Genomic DNA, 26,712 nt, shown 5'->3' with positions numbered 1-26,712 from the left:
ATTCTGCCATCAGGAGGTGAGAACGGTAGATCAGAAAGACATGCATCCTGAGGTTTTGAACTCTCTCCAAAATCAGGAATACTTTGCACTGAAGTCTATTACCTGTACAGGATCTAGGAAAGATTTGGATGTGTTGATTGTGATACCCAAATTCAGGGCAAGTGTCAGAATGTAATCCTTGATTTGGGAAAGTGGACGCATGGTGCGAGCAGTGAGGAGCCAATCATCCAGGTACAGAGAGACCTGAATCTCCTGAAGCCTCAGGTGAGTCGCTACAACTGCCATCACTTTGGTAAACACCTTGGAGACTGTGGTCAAAATTGATAATGATTGGCCCCTAGCTGGAAGTGGAGGAACCTCCTGGAGTTTCTGTGCATTTTTATGTGATAGTAAGCATCCTGGAGGTCTAACGAGCACATCCAGTCGCTCTCTTGCAGGTATAGCATGATGGACTGTCGTGTGACCATCCGGAGCTTCTCTTTGGCAACTGACAGGGTTCAGGGTAGAAAGGTCCAGAATGGGTCTTAAGTCCCCCGTTTTCTTTGGCACAAAAAGAACTTGGATTAAAAGCTCAATCCAGACTGATCGGGGGGGGGGGGGGTTTGATGAGTCATTTTTCTAGCAGCTTGGAAATTTCCTGTGCTGCTGCCTCCCTTTGTGTGGGTGGAACGTCTGGGAAGTGTCTAGGAGATAAGGGGTAACCCAAGAAGGGGATAGAATATCCTCTGGATATGATCTGAAACACCTAGTGGGTCCGTTCTTATGGACTCCCATGCCGCTGGGTACAAGGACAATCGGCCCCCGGCTGCCAACAGAGTACAGCAGCCGAGCAACCCCTCAGGGTTGCTGCCCGGGTCTGTCGGGAATGGTTCTTGAGACCCAAAGTTTCATGGACCCCTCTGCCTCTGGGCCAGCATCCATTCTGCCCCCCTCTGCCTCTGGGGGAAGAAGAGCCCTGAGTGTCCCGAGAATACTGAGACTTCTGGAACCACATCTTCTTTTGCCCTCTCTGGTTCTGAGAAAAGGACCTTTGAGGGTTAGAGATGCGGATTCTGATGGCAGACAGTGTCTTTCCGTCCTTCTCACCCTGGACTACAGTCTCCTTGATGGTCTTACCGAAAAGTGTCGAGCCATCATAAGGGGCATTGGCAAAATATGCCTTAAAGGGTTCAGTAAATTGTCACAACCTGAGCCAGGTGTTACGCCTCATGGACACGCCAGACCCAGCCGCCCTAGCCACTCCTTCCATGGCATGGGAGAGGAGTCGCATGGACGTATTTGATACTGCTCTTAAAGTGGCCATTTTCATGGAGAATGAAGCCCTGTCCCCCTGTGACATGTATGTGGGGGGAGACTCCTCCAGCTCCTTTACTAGGTCACATTGGAGTCTAGTGACATGGGCAAAGTAATTCAACTCCCTGATGGCGAAGGTAGCTGAAGCATACACCTGCTTCCCTAGGCGGTCCATCATCCATGGCTAACGGTCAGGAGAGTGGACCGAGGAACTCTTCTGAGATAGTTCCTTCTTAGTGGCTGCTGCTAACACCATGGCATCAATAGGGGAGCCCTTATTCCAGGATAGCCTGTCAGTGGGGGGACTTAAAATTTTATAGGGTCATTGGGGATAGGCTCCACGGTGTCTGGTTCCTTCCATGCCTACAAGGTGATCAAATCCACTAAAGAATCCGCTGGAGGGAACACCCAGGAAGTAGACGGGCCCATGCCAAAACCTCCAGGAACACAGACTCATCAGAAGAAGGCTTGGGGGCAGACCAACCTCCCCGCTGACGCAGGATCTCCATGATGTCTCCAAGGAGACATCCTTGGGAGGTGATCTTGGGGAGCCCTCTCCCTCATCTAAATCTGTATCCTCGGTCAGGGACTCGGGGGAGTCCAAGTGCCTCCTCTTGCACGTACCACTTGCGAGGCACATCTCCAGTGGGGCTCTCAGGGGAGTGCTCGCAAGCCATCTGTTCCTCAGGGGGAACCGTATGGGACTCTTTGAACATGGGCTGTCCCTCTGGTAAGACAATGGGGACCACAGATAGAGCTGAGGGGGTCTGGGCGGAGTCCGAGGGGGCGGTCAGGGGTCTCGATCCGATGGAGATGACCCTTTCTACCACATCAAATGCCGAAGGAGAGCAGACCTTCTGGGAAACTAATAATGAGGCCGGTCTACCCAGGTCCGACCCGAGAATTGGTGCCGGTCCTGAAGTGGACGGAGCTCCGAGGGAGGGGACCTGGCCCGACAATGTCAGAATCAATGGAAATGGTTCCACTCCCTCCGATCCAACACCCAAGCTCCGGCTCCGATCCAAACTGGTCGGATCCGATACGCTCCAGGCAGCTGTCAGCATCGAGGAAACAAGTACCATCGGTGCCGACCCCCTAACCAAGGCCAACCTCAGATCCAAGTACTCTGAAGCTGAAGGTCGGATCAGGAACAGAGAAATGGGTTGAAAAAAGGGAAGTGAACACCCCCCTCCAGAGGGAGGGGGGCTGGCAAGACCCCCATCTGGATCTGTGTATGAATAAAGCACCTCATCATCTTATCCAGATCCATATCCATTAAGGAGCGGGTTGACTGTGATGAGGCCACGGACTCTGACCTGGTGGGTCGGGGAACTGAGGCCCAGGAGACTGAACGTGCCTCCTCCGGCTCTGGGGAGAATCTTGGAGACCAGAGCTGAGGGGAGTCATGGATCCATGCTGACTTGCTCGGAGAAGCGAGGTCCGGGGACCTCTTCCTCTTTTCCTTCATCTTCGACTCTCTCTCCCATTCTCTATTTCGCCTCTGCTCCACTACCACAGGCTTAGATGCAGGAGTTTTAGTCCCAGCCTGCGAGGGAGGAGAGGCCATAGGAAGAAAAGAGGGAGAGGCAGTCACAGCAGCCGCTGTGACTGAAGCCAAAGACGAGGAAGGAGGATCAGTAGAAGGAAGAAGACCTTTGAGGGCCAACTTGGCTTTCCTATCTTTTAAAGTTTGGGGGTTGAACCCCGCATAAATGGAGCAATCCACACTAAGGTGGGCCACACCTAGGCACAACACACACAGAGTGTGGCCATCCGCTGGGGAGAGCTTATGGCCACACTCTCTGCAGTGCTTGAACACAAGCTGTTCACCCATCATGTGAGGCAAAAACTTTCTCAACTCTAACACGCACACACACACACACACACACACACACACACACACACACACACACACACACACACACACACACACACACACACACCACGCTAGACTATAGACAACAGTAAAGGGGGGGGGGCACCTCAGAACAAACTACTCTACCGAAATAAACCAACACTCAATGCCAAAGTGATGGGAGGGGAGAAGGGGTACCTAAACTAACCTAGATCGGCAAAAGAAAAAGAAAGTTTTAAACTTACAGTAGAGAAATCACCCACTGCTAGCTGGAGCTCTGAAGACAAGATATAGAACAAATCGCGGCAAATGAGATCTGGGGATTGAAGGCAGTGGAGGTGTATTATGGGTAAGGGAAGGAGTCTGGAGCTCGGAACTGATGCTAGTAATATTTGCTGGCTCGGATTTGATATGGATCTGTATTCCCACAGGTTGAAGACCAAATGAAGTAAACTACTTCAGATTATATAAAATAAAACTACTCAGATTATAGTTTATATTAACTCCTGAAAACAGAGCTTAAGTCATGAGTGCCAGATTGTTAAGGAAAAAAAAAAAAAAACAATAAATGAACAGGAAATAAAATATCAAAAGCAAAGCTACTCCAAGTGGTTTCCTAACACTAAAAATTATTAGGACTACAAAATCTTCATATCTGATGTGCAATAAATATATATAATTCATTGCCATGTGAGATCAGAGTGAAAATGAAAACAATAATCCATCAATACTAAGGGTCAGTGCAGAAACTAAACATGGAGTCATCTTTAAAAATTCAAGGGATATTTCTCAAAGTCTAAAAATGACAGCTTTCATCACTGTATGGTGATTTGAATAAATGATTACATTGAAGCTTTTGGAGTATACCATTGTCATCTCCTACATTACATGCCTGTATTTGGAAAATTTACTGTATGCATATTATTATTATTTCCACAAAAAATTTTCCTTTATGAACGCATGCCCTTAACAGAAGACAATCAGATGAGAGATGAAGACTGCTTTTGCCCACCTATTCTGCCAGCTCCTCTGCTTTCTGAATCAGCTGTTAATTACACAGCTTCCCTACACTTCTCTGAGCTCAAACTGGAGAAGGTTCAGTCTGATCGAGTTCAGCCTGCTGAAGCTGCTTTTTCCATAGGAAATCACTGCTGACGTCTATGGCTTGCAGAGATTCCTTTGCTTCTGAGGAATTTTTTTTGCTTCTTTTTGTTTGTGTGTCATGATATACTGTGGGCAGTACAGAGGCATCAGACTCCTGTTACACTGGATGAAAGTGCTGGAAAGGGTGATTGATAAATTAATATATAACAGTTGCAGAACAATAGATGGGAGATGACCTGTTCGAATTCAGATCGGGATGCAGCACATCCAACCCAATTTCCGAAGTGAGACAAATAGTGTAGAAGAAGTTAGAGATAAAGAAAGAGTCTAGCTCTGCATTCTTAGACTTGGAGAAAGCATATGACAAGGTCCCAAGAAAGCTGATTTGGGCAGTCATGTGATGGTTGAAAGTCCCAGAAATAATTGTACAATTAGTACAGGCCATGTACATGGTTCCAATAACACAAGTACGGGCTAAGGCTCACAGAACAGTTCCCACTGAGAGTGTGGGGGTGCATCAGGGTTCAGATCTGAGCAAACTGTTGTTCATACTGGTGATAGACTACACTAGAAAACAGGTCAGAAGGGAGATACCAACAAAGCTGCTGTATGCAGATGATGTGACATAACAAGTAGAATATGAACAGGAACTTCAAAAAATGATACCTGAAGGCACATAGGATGACACAGAATACAAGAAAGATAGTTGTGGCTTCAATTGGGGGAAATCGGAAGATGCTGAAATTTGAAACATAAGGGAAAATAGTGGAACAAATTAACAACTTCAAGTATCTGAGAGGGTGGTTTAGAGGAAGGGAAACATAAAAGAGGTGGTCAAAGCTAGAAGCAGAGAGGCTGCAGCTGTAATACTAGTATCGCGATTAAACAGGCAAACAAAGGGGGTGCCATAGTTTAATACAGGGAAAAATATAACCAGTCTATCCAAGCATATTTAAATGATCCACATACTTTTTGTTTATTAAATGGGAGTAATTTGAACAATATAATACGAAGGGTTAATAATATTATTTATGAGCTTCAGGTACAGCCTTCTTATATGTTGCTAATCCTGTGCTTCCCATTCTATATGGGTTACCTAAAATACATAAAGATCCCCCCCCCCCCCATGTGACTCATCGTGTCTGAGAGGGGATGGGTAAGTGAGCCCATTTCAAATTTTCTTAGAAGAACAATTAAAACCCTTGTTAAAAATTCTTCAAAGTTATGTTTGTGATACTAATGACTTTAAAACAACTTTATCAGTGGTATTCTGTGAATGAGACTGCCCAGTTTATTTTTGTAACAATGGATGTCAAGCCATTGTTCAATGTCATAACTAATGAATATGGCATACAGGCTGAGAGAGAATATTTATGTAAGAACACAGCATTCACAAATGGGAAAATAGAAATGATTTGTGCACTCTTAGAAGTTGTACTAACAAGTAATGCTTTCTGTCATCAAGTATCGGGTATTGCTATGGGTACACCAATAGCAAATATTTATGCTAATGTAGCCCTATATGAATGGGAAAGTATGCAAGTATTTGGTTTAACAAACAACTATACCTGCAAAATTCTATTTTATAAACACTTTGTTCATATTTTTTTTGGTTTGGAAGGGCGATGAAATTGAACTACATGAATATGTTCAATTCTTGGAAACTACAAATTTTCTGAGATTTAAGTTGAAATATTCTAAAAAACAGATTTTTTTTTTTTTGATATAGCACTTAAAAATACTGATGGGCGGATATCAATGAATATCTACAGGAAGGAAGGTCAGGCTAGCAGATTTCTCCATAGTTGCAGCATGCATCCTGGTCATGTTTTTAAAGGGCTAGTTAAAAGCCAATACATGAATCAACTGCAGTGGTGGTGCTGCGGTAGCATTGTCGCCTCACAGTAAGATGTCCTGTTCGATTCTCAGCTAGAGCGTCTTCTGTGTGGAGATATGTGTGAATGGGCGTACCTTCGTTGAAGGTTGTGCGTCAGGCCCGGCAACTCGGCACGTAAAAATCTACTGCAAATCATTAGCAGACCGGAGTTCCGCTGTGGCGACCCCTAACCGGGAAAAGCCAAAAGACACAACAAGTTAAAAGCCTATACATGAGAGTGAGTAGATTGACTACAGATGCAACATTATGTAACCAGTAGTTTTATTTATTTATTTTATTTTTATTTATTTTACATTTGTTGACCGGGCTAGTCTAACTGGATACATATCCTTTTTCAGTAGAGGCCCGGGGAGATAAGCTCCAAGACAGATAAATAAAAAAAACTTAGTAATCAGTATACAATAATAGGACTAAATAAGAGTATTTATAGTAAACAATGCAGGTTTCAGGTACAACAAGAGAGAGGGAAAAAAAAGAAAAAGACTAAAAAGCAGCATTCATTGTAAACAATGCATATTACAGGTTATAGCATACAATTCTAAGAAGACAAAACAACTTGCTTAAAGTGCAAGAATGGTTCTATTATACAATATGCAGCTAAAATACATAAAGAGAAAGACAAAGGTCTGAGAGGAAGACTAAGGTCAAAACAGAAGATGGGTTAAATTATCTGCAAATAAAAAAGAAAGGAAAAAAATAAATTCTTCAGTAGGAAGTATTTAGAGAGACTAGACACAGTATATTTTAGGAGAAAATCTATATTTGTAGGTAGCAGAATATATAGTAGCTTATGAGTAGTTTGGGATAAGCAGAGCTAAGTTTAATCAGATGGATAACTGCCTGGTCAGGTTTAGTACAGGGGCACAACCAGTGTGTTGTAAGGTAGAGTTTCAGTATATTTTTGAAGAGTGATAGAGAGGGAAGAGAGGAAGGGTTACTGGGGAGAAGATTCCAAGTTTTTCCAACAGCATTAGAGAAGAGAGATTCACCAGCCTTGTAGTTAGGTTTAGAGGTATGTAGAAGACTTTTGTGTGAGGAATGTAGTGATTTCAGATTTGTATATGGAGTGATGAGAGTAGATAGAATAGGAGTAATGGATGGTTTATAAAGAGTTTTATGGGCAAAGGTTAGTTGATGGAATTTAATCACATTTTGTAGTTCAAGCCATCCTAGCTGCTTTATATTTATGCAGTGGTGGGTTCTGTAAGGGTTTCCTATTGCAAATCTAGCAATGTTATTGTAGGAAGTTTCCAGTTTGCTGAGGTTATTTTTAGAAAGGTTAGTAAAAATAGGTGAGGCATACAGGAGAGTAGAGATTAGATGAGTGTGAGCTATGGTTGTTCTAGCTGTGGGGGAAAGGTAAGGTTTAATCCTATAGAGAGAGCCAAGTTTTTTGTTGACAGCTTTTATTGTATTGTTGATATGGGTGTCAAAGTTCAGATTGTTATCAATGGTGATACCCAATAGTTTGGTGGTTGGCTCAGGTGATATAATGGTACCATTAGTGGATGTAACTGAGAAATCAAGTGGAGAGGACTTGTGAGTCGGACTGAAGAGGAGGAGTTTAATTTTTTGGGGGTTCAAAAGAAGGCAACGATGTGTAAACCATTGTACAACTGTGTTAAATGCCTTCTGGGTAAGAGAGAGGAGTTCATATGTGGATTTGGCTGAGCATATGAGTGTGGAGTCATCAGCATACTGTATGCATGTGGCTTGGGGGATGGCTAGATGACAGTCGTTAATAAATATTGAGAAGAGGAGAGGTCCTAGTATGGACCCTTGAGGGACACCTAGGGTAACTGGTTGGAGGGTAGAAAGAGTCTTATGCCAAATTACTGCCTGTTGTCTTTTGTCTAGGTAGGACTGGAACCATTTTATGGAAGGTGCATCTAAAGATAGGGATTTGAGTATGTTGATGAAAATTTGATGATTGACCATGTCAAATGCTTTGGACAGGTCAATGAATAGTGCTGAAGAAAGGTTATTAAGGTTACGGTTTTTGTTTATACAATCTGTAAAGGAAAGGAGGGAGGTGGTGGTGCTGTGTGAGGGTCCGAAACCATGTTGACAGCTGGAAAGTAAGTTATTTTGAGTTAAGTGGTCAAGTAATTGCCTATGGATACATTTCTCCATGATTTTTGCCAAGGGGGAAAGAAGGGCAATAGGGCGGTAGTTGGAGAGCTCATTGGAGTGTCCGCCTTTATGGAGGGGGATAATATGAGAGACTTTCCATAAGCTAGGTATGTGACCATTGGTAATAGTTGTATATGTTAAGAATTTCAGACGAGAGGCTATGATGAAGGTCTTTTAAATGAAGCATCTAATTATGTAACTAATGAAAGAGATGGTAGAGCTACACTGTGTTATTCATCAGAACATCCACAGACTAACCAAAGTCATAATAACAACACTAAGTGCAGGTTCATCATGGAAAATAGTGTTAATACTAGTGATGTTACTGATATTATATGGAGAAATTGTGACATACTAACTGCTATGCTAGAAGTATATAAAATAATAGGTGCATCTCCCAGTTTTACTTTTAAGAAATGTAACCTGAAACAAAAAATATGCTAAAGAAATGCATGAAAAGAAGGATAAATCCACCAGAATTAAAAGAAAAGATATTGTTCCATGCTATAATTGTGTTTTTTGTAAACACATTTATCCTTCTGATACTTTTGTGCATCCATGAACGATGCATACTTATGATTTTGATTGCTTTGCTACTTGTAACACAGAAACTGGTTTATTTAGCTGTTTGCATGACATGCACTAGTTTCTGTATAAGTAAATCTAATAGAAATTTTAAGGAAAGCATTTCTGAACATCTCTCTGAAATTAGAAGGAACATACTTACTAATTCCTTGGCTAAGCATATTCATGGCAATGGTACAGACCATGCATTTAAATTTAGAGTAATACAAATTATTTTTTACAATAAGAGGTGGTGATGTTCTAAATGCCACTGAACTAGCTGAATACAGGTAGATTTAAAACTGCAGGCTGACAATGCACCTGGATTAAATGCTTCAGTTAGTTTAAAACCTGTATTAAAACAAAAGCAAATGAAACTGAAGTGAATGTTGCTATTGACTGCCTGTATCTGTTGTGCTTTTTAAGTTGCTTTTGAATGTACGTTTTACATGTGCTGCTGTGTCTTTAAACTTTAGGTTCTCTGTATAACAAACCAAGCTCTTATGGGCAATAGGATCATGTGCTGTATTTAAAAACTGTGTTTGAACTGTGTTTTACATGCACTGAAGAAGGGATTATTCCTAAAAGCTCTGCTATTTGCATTTGTATTAAAATAAGTGTGTTTTTTTTATTTCTGGTGTTGAGATCTGTTTTTTATTGTTCTTAATATTTGTTGCATTTAACCCGTTGATCTCAAATACTCAGTTGCACTCCTTGAAGTTGACTTCTTGATTTTATACAGCTACTTAAACTTCACGGAGTCAACTGAGGTTCTTAACATTTTCCATTACATCAAGACTTTCTTTAAAACTGTATATACATACTTTTTCTAAGATGGCACTGGATGAAGGCAATGTGTCATTTCTACTCTCCTACTATATGGTGTACATCAGGGTCAGCAACCCCCAGCATCAGTGCTAAAGAACAGCAAGTAATCATGTTTTGCTTAGATCTCTACTGCAGATCAGCTAAGGGAATCATTGCTGTGATCGATGTCACTATTTTTTTCTTCTGCCTTTTCTGACTCGATTTCTTCCAGACTTGTGCAGATTTATTGACTCAAAGTAATGACAAATACAGTCAGTGTATTAGCACTGATGATTATGGCTATGAGCGATTAACAAGATGCTGCTTATAGACGAGAGTTTGAGTCCCTCAGTCATTATGTGTCGACTGTGTGACTCTGAGCAACCCAATAAACCAAACAGTGGTCTTGTGTCACCCAGACAGGGGCACTTTGGTCCACAGGGCTTACCTGGTTAATAAAAGTTAAAAATATATATATATTAGTCCCACTCTCCACATATTTTGTTTGCCTTTTACTTGAACATCTTGGAAGTAGAATTCATGACTTTTGGCATTCTCATTAAAAAAGGTTGCCTAACATGGGTCTATATGTTGGCAAAAATGAAGAATCCAGAACTGCACTCTGTATATCAGAACAACATGCAGTATACCAGAATGGCACGCAGTATACCAGGTGGGCCTCCCCCATCCTTTTGAATGCAACGATAACAACTTCTTGCATTCTGCTGGGACTGTCTCTGCCTATGCATGACACTATTCTGCCTGTCTTTTTCACTACACTGCCATGCTGCTTGATTGCTTACTTACATAGTTTTTTTTTTTTGTGTGTGTCTGTGTTTGTTGACAGATCATTTGCTAGGAACATCACTTTGGACTTCTGTTTTTGCTACCTTTTTCCATCCCACTGTGTTACTCTTTCAATATTTGAATAAATTCCCACATGCATTATTCTGAAATTTTCCACTGAATTTAAGCTACTATGTTTGCAGCATTCCTCAAATCAGAACAGGATATTACTTTTCTTTCTGGAGTTCCATATTATGAACTTTGGTGTGAACACTGTTATCTTCAGCAAAAAAGACTTTATTTTGCTTTTAGATAATAGACAATATGAATTAGATGCTATGTTTTCAAAGCAAGTATGGATAGGTTTCTGAAAAGAGCACAGATATCATTTGGGGAATCAAAGATTGCCAAAATATTTACAGCACATAGATTTTTTCCCCACTGGAAGTGGTGTTACATCTTAAGGGTAGTATTTGGCAAGGCATACACTGCCTTCAGACCTACATGCCTTGTGGTTGCTATATTGTGCTCTGAACAAATACATCTCCACAACATCCCTAAACTTTGCACAATTAATTTGCAAAGCATTAGAAACAAAGTTCCACAACTGCATGCATGGCTAAATCAATATAAACCAGACGTTACCGCTATCACTGAAACCTGGCTAAAACCATACATCAAAGATTCAGAATTTCTACCTCCTAACTACTCCTGCCTTAGAACTGACAGACTACATAAAAATGTGGTGGCATCACCTTTTTATTCCCTCGCTCCTTTACAGTTATCCCATATTCCAAGCCTATTCCCCACTTCTCCACTGCAGAGATACTAATAACCTTCCTAAAACTTAATGATTGCAAAAGCCTCTGCATTATAGTCATATACATACCCCCAGGCAATAATACTCCAATTCTCAAATAAATTCTTGCCTGGACAACAAACAATATAACAAAAGAAACCATCATCCTAGGCAACATAAATATTAACTGGCTGGATATATCTACTAATAACCCCTCTACAGATATTAATCTTCACATCTATACTCAGTTAATCTCCAACATTACTAGATCCAACATCAAAGAAAACAAAGGATTAACCTTAGACTGGATCTTGGTCTCTGACCCAGAAAAATTACCACCTCTGGGACTCTCCCAAACAGCATTAGTGATCACTCTCCAGCATTCATAATACATAAGTCCACCTCCATACCAAGCATACACTAATACAGACACACCAGAGATCTATACCATGTCTCCCCAAACACCTTCAATGACATCCTGCAGAACATTAACTGGAGCCCAATAAAACTCCCTCCTCCCACTCAATGAAGCTGTGGAATTCTTCAATTCTACCTTTCTTAGGATCCTAAATAGTCTTGCCCCACTCCGGTTAAAAAGGATCAAGTCAAAGCATGCAAACTGGCTTACAAAGTCCACAAAGCAAGTTATGTCCTCTAGGGACAAAGTCTGGAAAGCCTAACAAACAAAACATTGTCTAACCTCAGTCAATACAAACAACTTCGCAGTCAGGATAAACACCTAGTTATCAAAAACAAAAAAGAATACCTCCAGTCTATCCAAGACCAACATAGACTAAACCCCAAAACTTTTTGAGGATGAATCAACTCTCTAATCCACACTGGAACTAAAAACAACCCATGTCCAAACCCAGGAAAAAACACCCTCTGAGATAGCCTCTCTCTTTAACACATACTTCAACGCACACCATAAAAAAACTTACTACCACCTTCCCACCCATTACAGGTGACCCACCAGGTACTCCACCTGTGCAATCCCCTTCAAATCCTCTACCTCCTTTCACACTAACACCCATACCCACCTCCACTATCAAAAAACTTCTTCAGAAACTCAAACTCTGCACCAATGCCACCTGATAACTTACCCGCAGAATACTTACAACTCTCAGCCTTCTCTATTGCATATCCTATCATCCTCCTCCTCAACAGGTCCATTCAAGAATCCTGTATACCTGATATCTGGAAAAAGCCATTTATCCTCCCACTCCACAAATGCGGCAACAACTCTGACATCTCAAATTTCTGTCCCATTGCCAGTCTCTCCCCAATCTCCAAAATACTGGAGAAATGTATTCACACTCAGCTCCTCAATCACCTAATACAACACCAAATCCTTTCCCCCACTCAAGATGGCTTTAGGCCTGGACATAGTACGAACACTGCCCTGATTTCTTTCCTTGACACTGTAAACAGAGCTTGAGATGCTGGTTCTTTAGTCTCAGTGCTCTTCCTTGATCTATGAAAGGCATTTGATACTATATCCCACTCCCTCCTAACTACCAAACTCTCTAATCTTAGCCTATCTCCCCCTACACTCCATTGGTTTACTAACTATCTCAGTAATAGACAGCAATCTACTAAATGGCAACATTCTTCCTCCCCTTTCATAACTACAAATACAGGTGTCCCCCAAGGGTCAGTACTGGGACCCCTCTTATTCAGCATATTTGTCAATAACTTTCATTCCTCTCTCATCAATAGTACTGTCATCCAGTATGCAGATGACTCTACTATAATCTGCTCTGCTAAATCTGCCTCCACACTACAGCATCTCACCCAAGAAGATTTTACTTCCACTGAATCCTGGATGTCCCAAAATCATCTCGCTCTCAACTCCAATAAAACAAAACCTTTAATATTCACCCCCACAAAATCCATTCCTGCTATCAAATCACAATTCTCCATCCATTCCCAAGATAACACCATCATTAAAGTTGTCCCCAACACCAAATTACTAGGTGTCATCATTGACGACAAACTAACTTTCGACCTTAACATCTACAGTAACATCAAAAACTAGGTGCCCTGTACAGGCGCAACTATTTTGTTAGACTCTCGGCAAAAAAGGCTCTGGACTCATCCTTCTTGCTTCCAACACTTCTATATGCCGCTCCCATCCTCACCAATCTACAGTCCTTCTTAAGAATAAAACTAGACTCTTGCTACAACAAAGTCGCTAAATTTGCTGCCAATGCAAAATATTCTACCCATCACTGTTCCTCTCTGCATCAACTAAATTGGCTAGAATCCCCACACAATTTCACATTTTTACAATTAACTACAGCCCATAAGCTCATCTAAAACCCAGTCGCCTGCCCTTCGCTCTCCTCCATACTGACCCTCTACCATCCTAACCGACACCTTAGGAAAACAAACTGTTGTTATCCATACAGAAACCTAAACTCTCAGCCGGTCAAATGCTGTATTCCTACACTGTCTCTAAGACATGGAATAAGCTCTCCCCTTCACTTAGAACTATCAACAACCCGGCCTCCTTTAAAAAAATCCCTCACACTATTTCTCTCCTCGCAGTGGTAATGTTCCCGCTCCCCAACACACAATCCCAACTCCTGATTTTCCCTCCCTGCTGTTTACCTCTAACTATCACTTCCCTTCACGCTGTCTACTTACTGCTTCCCTATCATTCTTACCAGTCCTTACCCTCTTCTATCTCCTAATATTCTTACACTATACTTAACTCCTCACAGCTATGAACCTGCAGATATAGCATATTTATGTGTTATTTTAATACATGCTATGTATCTTGTGGACATATTTCACTCGTGTCATCTGAATATAAGACATTTATTACTTCTATATGTCCATGATTGTAACCTTTTCACTGTCGTTTTATTATCACATTCATTCAATGTAATAGTACTGCTCGATGTTTTGCTATTTGAAATAATATTTATCTGTAATAATATTTTTCTTTGTATATAATTTTGTGGAGCTTTTTTCCCTGGGCATCCATTGAAAATGGGCTCATTCGGGCCCAGTGGACTTTCCCAGTTAACAAATGCAATAAATAAATAAATAAAAATACACAAAGTATGGCAGTATCTTACTAAACAATGCTACATTTGCTCTAGCAGCATAGAGGGCCAGTCATGCTTTGACGCTACTGACCTGTATTTTTTTGGTTCCTTGCTTCCTGTCAGCCATCAGCCCCCATGTGATTCATTCCAGTTAGGGTGAGAGCTGTTCCTAGCCCATTCATTCACCAAGAGGATAGAAATAATTATAGGGTAATCATTTTGGCAGCCGTAAGTTCTACGGCTTATAGTCTGAACCCCAGTTTCTGTTAGCTGGCGTTAGCACTTTTGCCACCATGGAAGACCCTGCTATGCCCACCCCCAAAATGTGAATGCTTACACACACACACACACACACACACACACACACACACACACACACACACACACACATACACACACGTGTGAGCACTGTAGAGGGTTACCATCATTGACTTAGATGGATCAAACTCATGTCCTCAGTCTATAGCCCAGTTCATTGACTGCAGGCCTTCACTCAAATGTTGCTGACTGGCCAACCAGAAAAACATATCACTCTCTCCAGGATGGGCAAGCCAGCATCAGCTGCTCACTCTAACCCTGCCCCACCCAGAACTTCCAGCACTTAAGCTTCTAATCAAACTCTTGTCATCTGGATCACAGTTGGGGTTTTATCCCTCTGTTGTAATGACCTCAGTTTGATTAGCTGCCCAGATGTTGGAAAACCAGTTGAGGAGCTGAAAATATGAGGATCTGATGGCAGTAAATCAGCAGTTAAGGCTTAACAAACGCTACGACTTAAGGGGTTGAAGGTTGGATGGGTCTGCCACTTAGTGTTCTCTCCAAAAAGGTACAACTAAGGTAGTCAGCAGTGGAAGAACACTTTATAGGTCAAGTTCAGCAAAATATAAAGTATAAAAACAGAAAACGTGCCACATTTATAAGGTTACATTCACAGAATGAAACAGGCAGTAACAGTAATGTTGACTGCAGAAATCTTAACCTCAGATTTTCAGTACATATTTTCTTCTCATAAACAAATCCAGAAGCATAAACAAAGTTCATTTTCTTCTAGAATGTCATTTCATTTTGCAAATTGTGTCTTTTGGAAAATAAAAAAACTGCCACATAATCCACATTTTCACACCGGGGGTCAAAATTATGAACATTGTCAAGGTTAGGAAATATTTTAAAGATAGGTATATAATTCATCAGTATACATTGAGATGATGTTGATGTTCTTCATCCAATACTCTTCATATGGAGGATTTTTCTACCACTCTAGCCCACTAAATATTAACAACCCCAATATTTAAACCAGCTTTAAATGAACACAGGCCATTCCATCCAAGTGCTTTCAACGGATCCTGAATGCTACAAGACCATATAAGCAGGGTAAGCAGAAAAGTCATAGCTTACATTATAGCTTACATCATTTTCAGCATTTTAATCACTCTGTTTACCCTTTTGTGAATCTACTTCATTGTGCAATCTTATATTTAATTTCTCAGTGGCAGAAGTTTTCTTTTCACATTGGCTACTGAATCACTTTTCTGAGAAAGAAATATATCATGCATGTTTAGGGAAAATGTTCATAAATGTAAATACATGACAAAAGAAATGCAAGAGATGAAACATTAACACTAGTACCACGCATACGTACTGAGAAATATATAAAAGTGATTAATGCAGTTCGGATTTGTACTACAGAGCAGAAATGTGACTTCAGTCCATGAATGATGGGGGAAAGGACTCTTCGAAAGGCTAAGTATAGGTGGGGGACAAAGGTGTAGGGTTGTGTATCCCTTGTGACAGAACACTGTTTTGTGCCATAGGCATGAAGATTCCCTACTGCTATATGCAAGAAGTTAGATATGTACGTGATAAAAAGGCATTCATGCACAGCTGTAGTTTTGCAGAAAACAGAATAATACACTGCAGACCTTTTTTTAGTTATCTGACACTGCAGAAGATGATACATGTAGCATCAATATCGTGAAACTGAAACAGGTGAATGACAAGCACAGAAAGAGGGAAAGAGACTATTTATTTTACTTTCTGTTGACTTTCTAGAATATGATCATTAGACTTAAGAGACTAGGCAGCAGGTGGGAAATGGGACTTTCATACATAAAACAGCAGCCTTATTATGCTGCTGAGTTTATATAAATAAAAAGAACTGACTGCTTTCCCTGGAGCATTTTTCAAGACTTCTCTGCTCTGCTTTCTATAACACTGCAGTGGGCCATTCCCTAAAGGTTCTTAATCCAGGGACATAGAATACAGAAACAGACTTGTTCAGCTGTAGACACAAATTACAGAAAGTCCCGAAAGCATTTAAAATGTTTAAAATAAACTGAGTTCCTACTGCATAGTAGCTTTGTGTAATAATGACAACATGCCTTGTGCCTGGCTCATGACTGACTGCTAATCTTCATCAATATGTCTACATCTAAAAATGAATAGACATTATCTAATAGTATAAAACCACTGAAATGCACACAGACAACTGAACATTAATTTATCCATCCCTTTTAGGACATCTGCATACTCTTCTTGTCCCTGAAGGCAACAAAAAGTTTAGCACTCATTTAATAAAAAGAGGACCCCAGTTTGAGATACTCAACTCATTAGTCAAATGAGTCTCATAATGGCATCTATTTTCATCGATAAGAACCTCTAGAAGGAAAGCAGAATGATTTAACAGCATTTTATATATATATATATATATATATATATATATATATATATATATATATATATATGTGTGTGTGTGTGTGTGTATATGTATATATATATATATATATATATATATATATATATATATATATATATATATATATATATATATAGTTTCATAGGTAGGTACTAGGCTGTCGGCCCTAGGGCCTATACATGCCTAACCAAAAAGGTACCTTGGCTTTTGCCACCCAAGAAAATTATTTTCCTGTGCCCCTGTCGAGCAGAGCCACGGAGGTGATCCCCGGGGTGAATTTCCTATTTCGGATCCAATCATCAAGATTCTTCTTGAAGAGTACTAATGAGGTACTTTGTTTGATACAGATAGGTAGTTTGTTCCAGATAATGGGAAGTCTCTGGGACAGGAATCTATCCCTCCAACAAGTTCTGTTTATTGTGGTGACAAGGTTTAGGTCCCTAGAGTGTGTAGCTCGGAGGGATTGGGATTTTGTTAAGTAGAGCATGTCCAACAGCTCTGGGTTTGACATAGCTTTGTATGTAAGTCACAGATTGCCTCTGAGTAGGCGATATATGATGTAGTAAAGCTGGAGTTTTTTGAGACGGTCTGCGTAGGGCATCTGTTTGAGGCCGGTAATCCTCTTTCTGAGGTATTTCTGTGGCCTTTCCAGATATTGTAGATGTCTTGTGAGGTACATACCAAAAGGGGCGCTGTATTCTATAATGGGTCTAATGAGTGATGAGTAAAGGGGAACAATGAACTCTTTTTTTCCTGGATGAGAAACCTTTTGTGATGGTGTGCCACGCAGAAGGATTTCCTGACTACTGCGGCAATGTGATTATCATAGGAGAGACTACTGTCCACCTGTGTCCCAAGGTCTCTTATCACACTTTCGGTGTTAAGTGGACTACCACCTAAGTGGTAGCTCATGGGTACAGAGTTTTTACCAAAGGGGATGACAGTGCACTTTTTTGCATTGAGCTTGAGGCCATGGCTTTGACACCAGGCATCTGTCTCAGTGAGGCCCTTTTGTAGGATGTCCACATTGTTAGGAGTTTCAATTATGGCTCCTACTTTGCAGTCATCTGTGAACTTCATTAGCCAAAGACCTTCTGTGTCAGCATGTACTTCAGAAAAGTAGATACTAAACAGGAGAGGACCCAGGACTGAACCCTGTAGTACTCCACTTGTCACAGGTCTGAAGTCGGATTTGGAGTCCACTACTTTCACAGTGGTGAGTTCTGTCAGTGAGCCAGTTGGCAACCCATCTTGTGACATAGGGATTTATACCTAGTTTAGAGAGTTTATCCATAATTCCAGAGTGGGGGATGGTGTCAAAAGCCTTGGCGAGATCTAGATAGGCTGTGTGAACCACCTTACCCTCGTCTACAGCTTTGGTGACTGCTTCAAATAAGTCATTCAGGTTTAGGAGACATGATCTGCCTTTTACAAACCTGAAATGGGTGGGGTCAAGAATTTGGAGATTACCAATGTCTGTTTATAAGCCCAATCCGCAAAATCCTTTACAAATGCATTCTATGAGCACCTGCAGGAATGCATGGATCGTGCTATCCCAAATAAAACCAAGACTCACTCCTCCAAAAACTGGAGACCGGTCTGGTGGACCTCGGCCATAAATAAGCTATACAACAGAAGGAGGAAGCTACTACATGACAGAGCAAAATCCCAAAAACGGAAGGCATCTCTGATCAGTATTAGCAAGAAACTTCGATCCCTCATAAAATCATCAAAGGCCAGTTTCCAAAGAAAAATTACCCTAGACACTAAAAATAATCACAAGGCCTTTTTTAGTTATGTCAGAAACATGGGCGGAAACTCCCAGATATGCTCTGAATTGTTGCATAACAGTACAAAATATACCAAACCTACTGACATAGCCAACATCCTGGCAGACAGATTCAGTACAAACTTCTCCCCCCCTTCCCCCCCCAAAGGAGTAAACGCCTATCCCAACTGAATGTAACCTCCCTGACATCACAGATGCACAGGTGAAAGCTGCCCTCTCCAAAGCAAAAAACACAGCATCTATGGGACCAGACGGTGTCCCAGGCTGTGTCTTACATGAGCTCCAAAAAGAACTGAACTCTTACATTAAGTCACTGTTCAAACTTAGCCTTACTACAGGATATGTACCCAAAGAATGGCGTACAGCTACAGTGGCCCCACTCCACAAAGGTGGTGCCACAATGGACCCCGGAAACTATCGCCCCATAAGCCTGACTAGTCTGGTCTGTAAAGCTATGGAGCGTATTATCATGGAACTCATAAACAAAGACACTGGGAGCCTCCAGACAATGGACCCTACCCAATTCAGCTTTGTTAAGGGCAGATCTTGCCTCTTAAACCTAGTTGATTTCTTTGAAACAGTTACCAAAGCCACAGATGAGGGCAAGGTAGTCCACACAGCCTACTTGGACCTCGCAAAAGCCTTCGACACAATACCCCACTTGGGCATCATAAATAAGCTTACCAGCTTAAATATCAACCCCTATATCACAAGATGGGATGCAAACTGGCTCAGAGATAGAACCCACATGGTCAGAATCGCAGGTGCCATGTCCAAATCCAAACCAGTTACAAGTGGTGTCCCACAGGGCTCAGTTCTGGGACCTCTCTTGTTTGGTATATACTTCTCTGAGGTTCAGGCTAACACGGGGGGATTATGGCTGACAAAGTTCGCTGATGACTGCAAACTGGGGGCCATAATCGAATCTCCAGCCGACACAAGCATCCTCCAAAAGGGTCTCACAGAGGTGGATGCTTGGTGCCAGAGCCACGGCCTCAAGCTAAATGCTAAAAAGTGCATAGTCATCCCCTTTGGGAAAAACAAGGTGCCCAGAAATTACCACATAGATGGTAATCCATTAAGTACGGAAGAAGTAATTAGACATTTGGGGACCAACGTAGATAGTAATCTCTCCTTTGATAATCACGTTGCTAAAGTGGTTAGAAAGACCTTCTATACAGCCCACCTTATCATGAAAGGGTTCGCATCTAGATCAAGAGAGGTCACTGTGCCCCTCTACTCGTCACTCAGCAGGCCCATAATTGAATACAATGCCCCTTTTGGGATGTACCTTACCCGACACCTGCAGCAACTGGAGAGACCCCAAAAGTACGTCATCAAGAGGATCATGGGCTACAAACAGATGTCCTATGCAGCTCAACTAAAGAAACTCCAGCTCTACTCAGTTGCTTACCGCCTACTCAGAGGCGATCTATGCCTGACGTACAAAGCCATGTCAAACCCAGAATTAATGGACATCCTCCACCTCAAAAAATCCAAGTCCCTTAGAGCTACACGCTCCAGGGACCTAAACCTCAGCACAAAAATAAATAGGACATACTGGAGGGACAGATTCATTTTCCAGAGGCTCCCCTCACTCTGGAATGGAATCCCAATTCATGTTAGACATAGCCCCTCGCTGACCCTCTTCAAGCGAAATTTGGACTCGTGGATGGGAAATCGCAAATTCACCCCTGGGATCTCTCCTTTGTCCCTGCTAGACAGAGGCACAGTAAACTAATCTTAAAAGGGTACCTTCTGTGACCTACTTTACAGAGGCACAGTAGGCTAATCTAATAGGGAGGCGGAAGCCAAATACACTCTGGCTAGGCTTATAAATGCCGTAGGGCAGATAGCCTAGTATCTACCTATGAACCTATGATGATACGTTCCATGGCCTTGCAGACCAGGCTCGCTAGGCTAATGGGGCGGTAGTTCCCAGGGTCTGTGGTGGCTCTCCCTTTGTGGAGTGAGATAACCATTACTGTACGCCATTCAGTGGACACAAAGCCTGAGGTGAGGCTATAATTGAACATTGTACTTAGGTGGGGTGACAGTTCATTCTGTAGTTAATGTAGAACGCAGCCTGGGATGTTGTCAGGTCTCATGGATGCTGTGTTCTTGGCTTTGGAGAGTGTGGTTTTTACCTGTGCAGCCATGATTACTGGAACTTTGCATTCTTCCAGTATAGAGATGAGCTCATTAGGGGGTGAGGGGGGAGTAAAGTTAGCACTGAACTTATTTGCCAGGATGTTGGCAATATCAGTTGGTTCTGTATATTTAGTGCCATTGTGCTGTAACTCAGAGCAGATCTGAGTATTGCCACTGAGATTCTTGACATAGCTATAGAATGCTTTGTGGATGTCTTTAGAATCAGTGGCGATTTTGTTTTCATAACTAGCTTTGGAGGATTTTATGAGAGATCTCAGCTTCTTACTGAGGCTGACCAGGGAGTTCTTCCAGCCATGGGATTTTACTCTTTTTAGCAACAGTTTCTTTCTTCTGTTGTAGAATTTGTTATGGCAGAGGACCACCAGATTGGCTTCCTTTTTTCTGGAGGATAGCATCTTGTTTCTGTTATGGATTGCACAATCCATGCACTCGTGTAAGTGCTTATAAAGTGCATTTGTGTAGGATTCAGCAGTCGTATCTCTATTGTCTGTCTGCATGGGTGTCGTGAAGATTGCCACTTCTGTCTTAAGAAGCGTGAAGTTGGCTTTGGAGAAATTTTTTATGGGGGGTGGGGGTGGGATGTGGATGTCTAGGCTGATTAGCTTGTGGTCAGATCTGACCAACGAGGAATTTACCTCTGGTATGGAACACCGGTAGCCCATGTTGGTAATGACCAGGTGTAGGATACTGCTGCCCCTGGTGGGGGTGTGGATAAGTTGATCCAAGGCATTGGAATTTATGAATAACAGAAAATGTTGAGTAAAAGATTTGGCACATAAGTAGTTTTCCCAGTTAATGGTAGAGTAGTTGAAATCACCCATTATTAGGGTGTTGGGTTGTACCCTAATATTTTCTAGTGTATCAAGAAATGAGGAGTGGGAATCCTGGGGCATGGTGGGGGATCTGTAGCAAGTTACAATTTTGATTGCAGTCTTGTCCAGCGTTAGTTGCACTTGGATAATCTTGGATGCATTATGCTGAGCAACTAGCTTGGAGGTGTGGATATCCTTAATGAATATGGACACGCCTGCACCTTTAGTGTTTCGGTCCAGGTTAGGTGGCCGAAAGGTGTGGCATGAATTATAGCCTGGTAATGCAGGGGTGCTCTCTGGAGCCTTGAACCATGTCTCTGTCACTGCACAGATGTCGATGTTCTCCATTTTAAGGAGTGCCTCGAGTGAATGTAATTTGAGTTTTAGATTTCTAGCATTGAGTAGCATTACCCTCAGATGTTGCATGCTTGTACCTGTTACGGTGATGAATTTGTCATTTAAACTTTGCCTAAAAAAGTCACTATAGGGGTGGCAGGAGCCTAAGCCAGTATCCGGAATCCCAAGGGCGACAGGTGCAGGCCATCTCTGGCAAAGCATCCTAGTCTGTCAATCATGTCATCCCAGGCAGACAGATACTGGATCCCCTTAGAATGACACCAGAAGCTTAGCCAATTGCTGAAGTCAATCATTTTGTCCTTGTACTGTGGTGTCATATATATATATATATATATATATATATATATATATATATGTGTGTGTGTGTGTGTGTGTGTGTGTGTGTATATATATATATATATATATATTTTTTTTTTTTTTGTTTAGGGAATTAATGATGTTTCAGCCCTGCAGTTCTTTACACTATTTTCCTCAGTTTGACTCTCTGCAAACCACTATCTTTACTTTAGTAATATCAGAGGTACTTACTAGGCTACTGATCTGTGAAGATCTTAAGAAGCCTAGCCTTACATTTCCACTGTAGTTTTCAGCCATTATATTTTGTGTACAAATAACTCAAAAAACAGGCACCTAATCCAAACAAATGAGGCTCTGGAACTGGATCACAAATAAAATAAATAATAATGATAAACGACCAGACTGACCGGACTCACAATGAAAATTTATTATAATTAAAATATGGCTAATGCAACTAAGTGGTTTCGTCATTCGACATCATCTGAGCCATTAATCAACCACTGAAAAAATTAACGCAAATAAAAAGACTCTCCATGACACACCCCCAAATGTAATAATCAATACATAATCACTAGATGTATTCAATTATCCAGTAAGAATCCTTAAAAATAACCAATGCTGAATGTTTGTTCTTATCAAACTAGCCAATGTAAACTCCCGTATATGAAAAACAATCAAATACATTAAACCCAACTAACTGTTCAGCCAATAAAAGTTTTGCAAGCAATTTTAAACCAATGAAAACAAGAGAGTTTTAACTTGGGTGCGAGTCATTTGTAATTTGCAATTCAACATTACCATTATGGAAGAAATTATTCTTCTAGGCATTTATATGTAAAGTCACTAAAAATACAAAAATCATAGGATGAGCCAATAAAAGAATAGTGTAAGTGATTGGTTATTATATAAATAAACATAACATATCATTCTAAAACAGATATTTTATGTGGGTGGACTTGCGAATGAAATAAGCACAGAAAATACAACCACAAATGAGAACATTATAAACAAAACAAAATAAGTTAAATGAACCATGTTGTTCTAATAATTAATAACACACTAACCATATCTTATTTGTAAACCAAGATCTTCATTGAGGCATTATTAAAGTAACCAGCACAAACAGCCAGTGAAAAACTGCCTAACCAAAGCTGAATACATCACATCATCCAAATTAAATGAAGGAAATTAAAACTGTACAATATCACTGTTAACCATATATACTTATTGTATACATGACAAATTTTGACTTTAGGCACAATTTTAAAGCCAATAGAAAGTCTTAAGGCTAGTAAATGAAACAATAAATGGCCAAACTATGTTACCTAATACCCAATAAAACCTCAAAGTGTGATTACCAATCACTGCAATGAACAGGCAAGCCTCAACCAATGAACAATATGCAGTTTGCAGAATACATGAATTAAATATAAAAGATATAGAAAATAATAAAATAAATACGAGACAAAACCTTATATACACACTATTGATTGTTACAATCTGTAGGATTGCTTTTTGAGCTCACTAATAATTGAATTAAGTCCAGGGAAGGAAGATGCATCTAAATGTAGTTGTCATAACATTTCTCGATGCAACATGTTGTTTTTCCAGTCCCCGTCGGTGGTACCACAACTCACTTGTTCCAATATGCAAAAACTAAATTTGTTGATTTTTCACACACCAAAGAGTGCCTGACCAAGGGCACTTTTTCTTTTTATGTATACTATGTAAGTGTTGATATATATATATATATATATATATATATATATATATATATATATATATATATATATAAAATTTTCCAAGATGTAAAATGGCATTCTAGCTTCTCTCCCTTCTTATCTGTTCAAACTGGGGTCCCCAAGGCTCCATCCTTGGACCCCTACTTTTTAATATCTTTATTAATGACCTTCACTCTTCTTGCCCACTCACTGCTATTTTTATGCTGATCAATCCATAATCATCTCCTGCTTTGACATTACTCACCTTCATACCCTCACCCAAGAGTCTCTTCACTCTGTTAAAATATGGCTTACTGCTAACCAACTGTTACTGAACCCTAAGAAAACTAAACTTCTCCTAGTCCTTCCTACAACTCTCCAGCATCATAAAACTACCTTTTCTGTATCCTCCCTGGACAACACAGCCATCTCTACTGAACCTCACAAAAACTCCTTGGAATTACTATTGATGACCACCTAAAGTTTGATCTCCACACTTAGCAATGCATTAAAAAGACTCATTAAAAACTCAGACTCCTATACAGACATAAAAATTATTCACTCATTCCTCCAGACTCTCCCTTGCTGAAGCCTTCCTACTCCCCACACTACTCTACACAGCCCCTATACTCACAAACTTCTATTCTAATCTTCTGACTAAATTAAAACCTACCTGTAACAAAACTGCAAGATTTGCCTCTAACCAACCCTATTGCACTCATCACTGTATAACCCTATAAAAACATGCAATGGCTGAAATTTCAGTTCCAAATTCTATTACCCCAGCTTCTCACAGCTCATTCAGTCTTACATGATCCATCATTTTGCCCCTCTCTCTCTACTCTCATCCAGCCATACACTCCCAACTGTGCTCTCCGTAGCTCTCAAGAGAACCTCCTGCAGGTTTATATGCCCAACAAAAATATTGGTAAACTACTCTACAGCTACTCCTTCACAAATGGTTGGAACAAACTACCACTACATGTCAAAACTATCACTAACTCTAGCTCCTTTAAAATAGCATTACAAGATACCTACCATAAGTCATGGTCATGCCTTTGCAATGACCGAACATAACTTATTTTTCCTGTCTTCTATAATTTCTGCCTGCTTCTTCCCCTAAGCTGCATCTTCTATAAAATGAATGAACTCTACTTGGACTGTTGTCCCCACAGCTTCTATCACTGTAGGCTTTCACTTATTTCCTACCTACGTTGCTTTTTCACCTACTTATTACCAAGGTTTTTTTTCCTGTTTTTACTCTACACTCAACCACTTACTATAGCTATCTTCCGATCTTGGCTTATAATTGTCTGTACGCTAATATTATTCTTGCATTGATATACATTCTCATTATGCAGTTTTCTGTCTGATTTACTTTTGGCAAATTTGTGCTATGCACATTTTGTTTTTCTTATTATTCTTGTCTCACCTAAAAACAATCAAAAAATGAACTTGTTATTTACTGCTGGATATTTCATGTTAGTTCTTTTTAATATTGTTTGCCCTGTAAGCATTGACAGCGTTATTCACTGTTTTTCTTTTTTAATGTTGGAGCTCTTCTCCTCGGGTCTCCACTGAAAAAGGGTCTCCACGCAGTCAGATTAACTCGGTTAACAAATGTCAAATAAATAAATAAAATCTTGTCTAGTGAGTATGGAGTTGATTTTTTTTAAGAATACAGCGACCTCACCTTCTTTAGTGCCTTTATCTAATGCAGTGGGCTTGAAACCCTGGACTGATGAAGTACTTTAGTTGCTCTTGAACCAGGCCTCTGTGGTGATGCATATACTGATATTTTCTAGGATAAGGAGTGCTTGTAGGGACTGGAGATTTTGTTATGACTCCAGGGTCGAGCATCAGTATGTTAATGTGAACTGGAATCTGTTTTGTTGCATTGGAAGCTTTAGAAGACTGATATTGTGCCTATAAAAGGTACTATACATGTAGACAAGAATTTAGCAAACATACAAAAGCCTTAGGGGCAAGGTGCAAGCCATCCCTGGCAAAGCTGTTAGGACTGTAAAACCATCTCCTGCTAGGTCGATACATATAACTCCTCTGAATGATACCAAAAACTAAGCCAGATGAGGAAGACCATAATCCTTTGCTCATAATGTGGTATTGTTCTTGGTGATGGCAGACTGCTGCTCAAGGCTATAGTCATACAAGGCTCAGACATATATTCCAAGAGCAGTATCATGTCTCCTTTCATATAATCCAGGGAGGTATGCCTCAAGTCATTTACACCTTTTTATGACTGTGTAATGTGTATTTGTGGTGCAAATACTTGAGTACTTGTATAATGTGGCAAATCCAGGTGCCCGATTGGTGCATCATTGTGTCTCTCTACTGCGTCACCTATGACTAGGATATTTGATTGTGTGGTACTTTGCCTTAGGAATTTTGAACAGAATCAGTGTAACTCTTTAATGTATGTTTCACGGTGGGTTGTATTTGTGAATTTGCTGAAGGTACTTGTTTCATTGCTTTTTTACAGGAGGCCTTTGTGGTTTAAGCAGGTTATGTTTAAAAACCTCAGCATAAAGCTGTGTGTCCTTTTTTTAGTGTGACAGTG

This window comes from Protopterus annectens, chromosome 15.part0 (genome assembly GCF_019279795.1).
Source record: "Protopterus annectens isolate FY-2018-M chromosome 15.part0, PAN1.0, whole genome shotgun sequence".
Lineage (NCBI taxonomy): Eukaryota > Metazoa > Chordata > Ceratodontiformes > Protopteridae > Protopterus > Protopterus annectens.
This window is presented reverse-complemented; position numbering follows the sequence as displayed.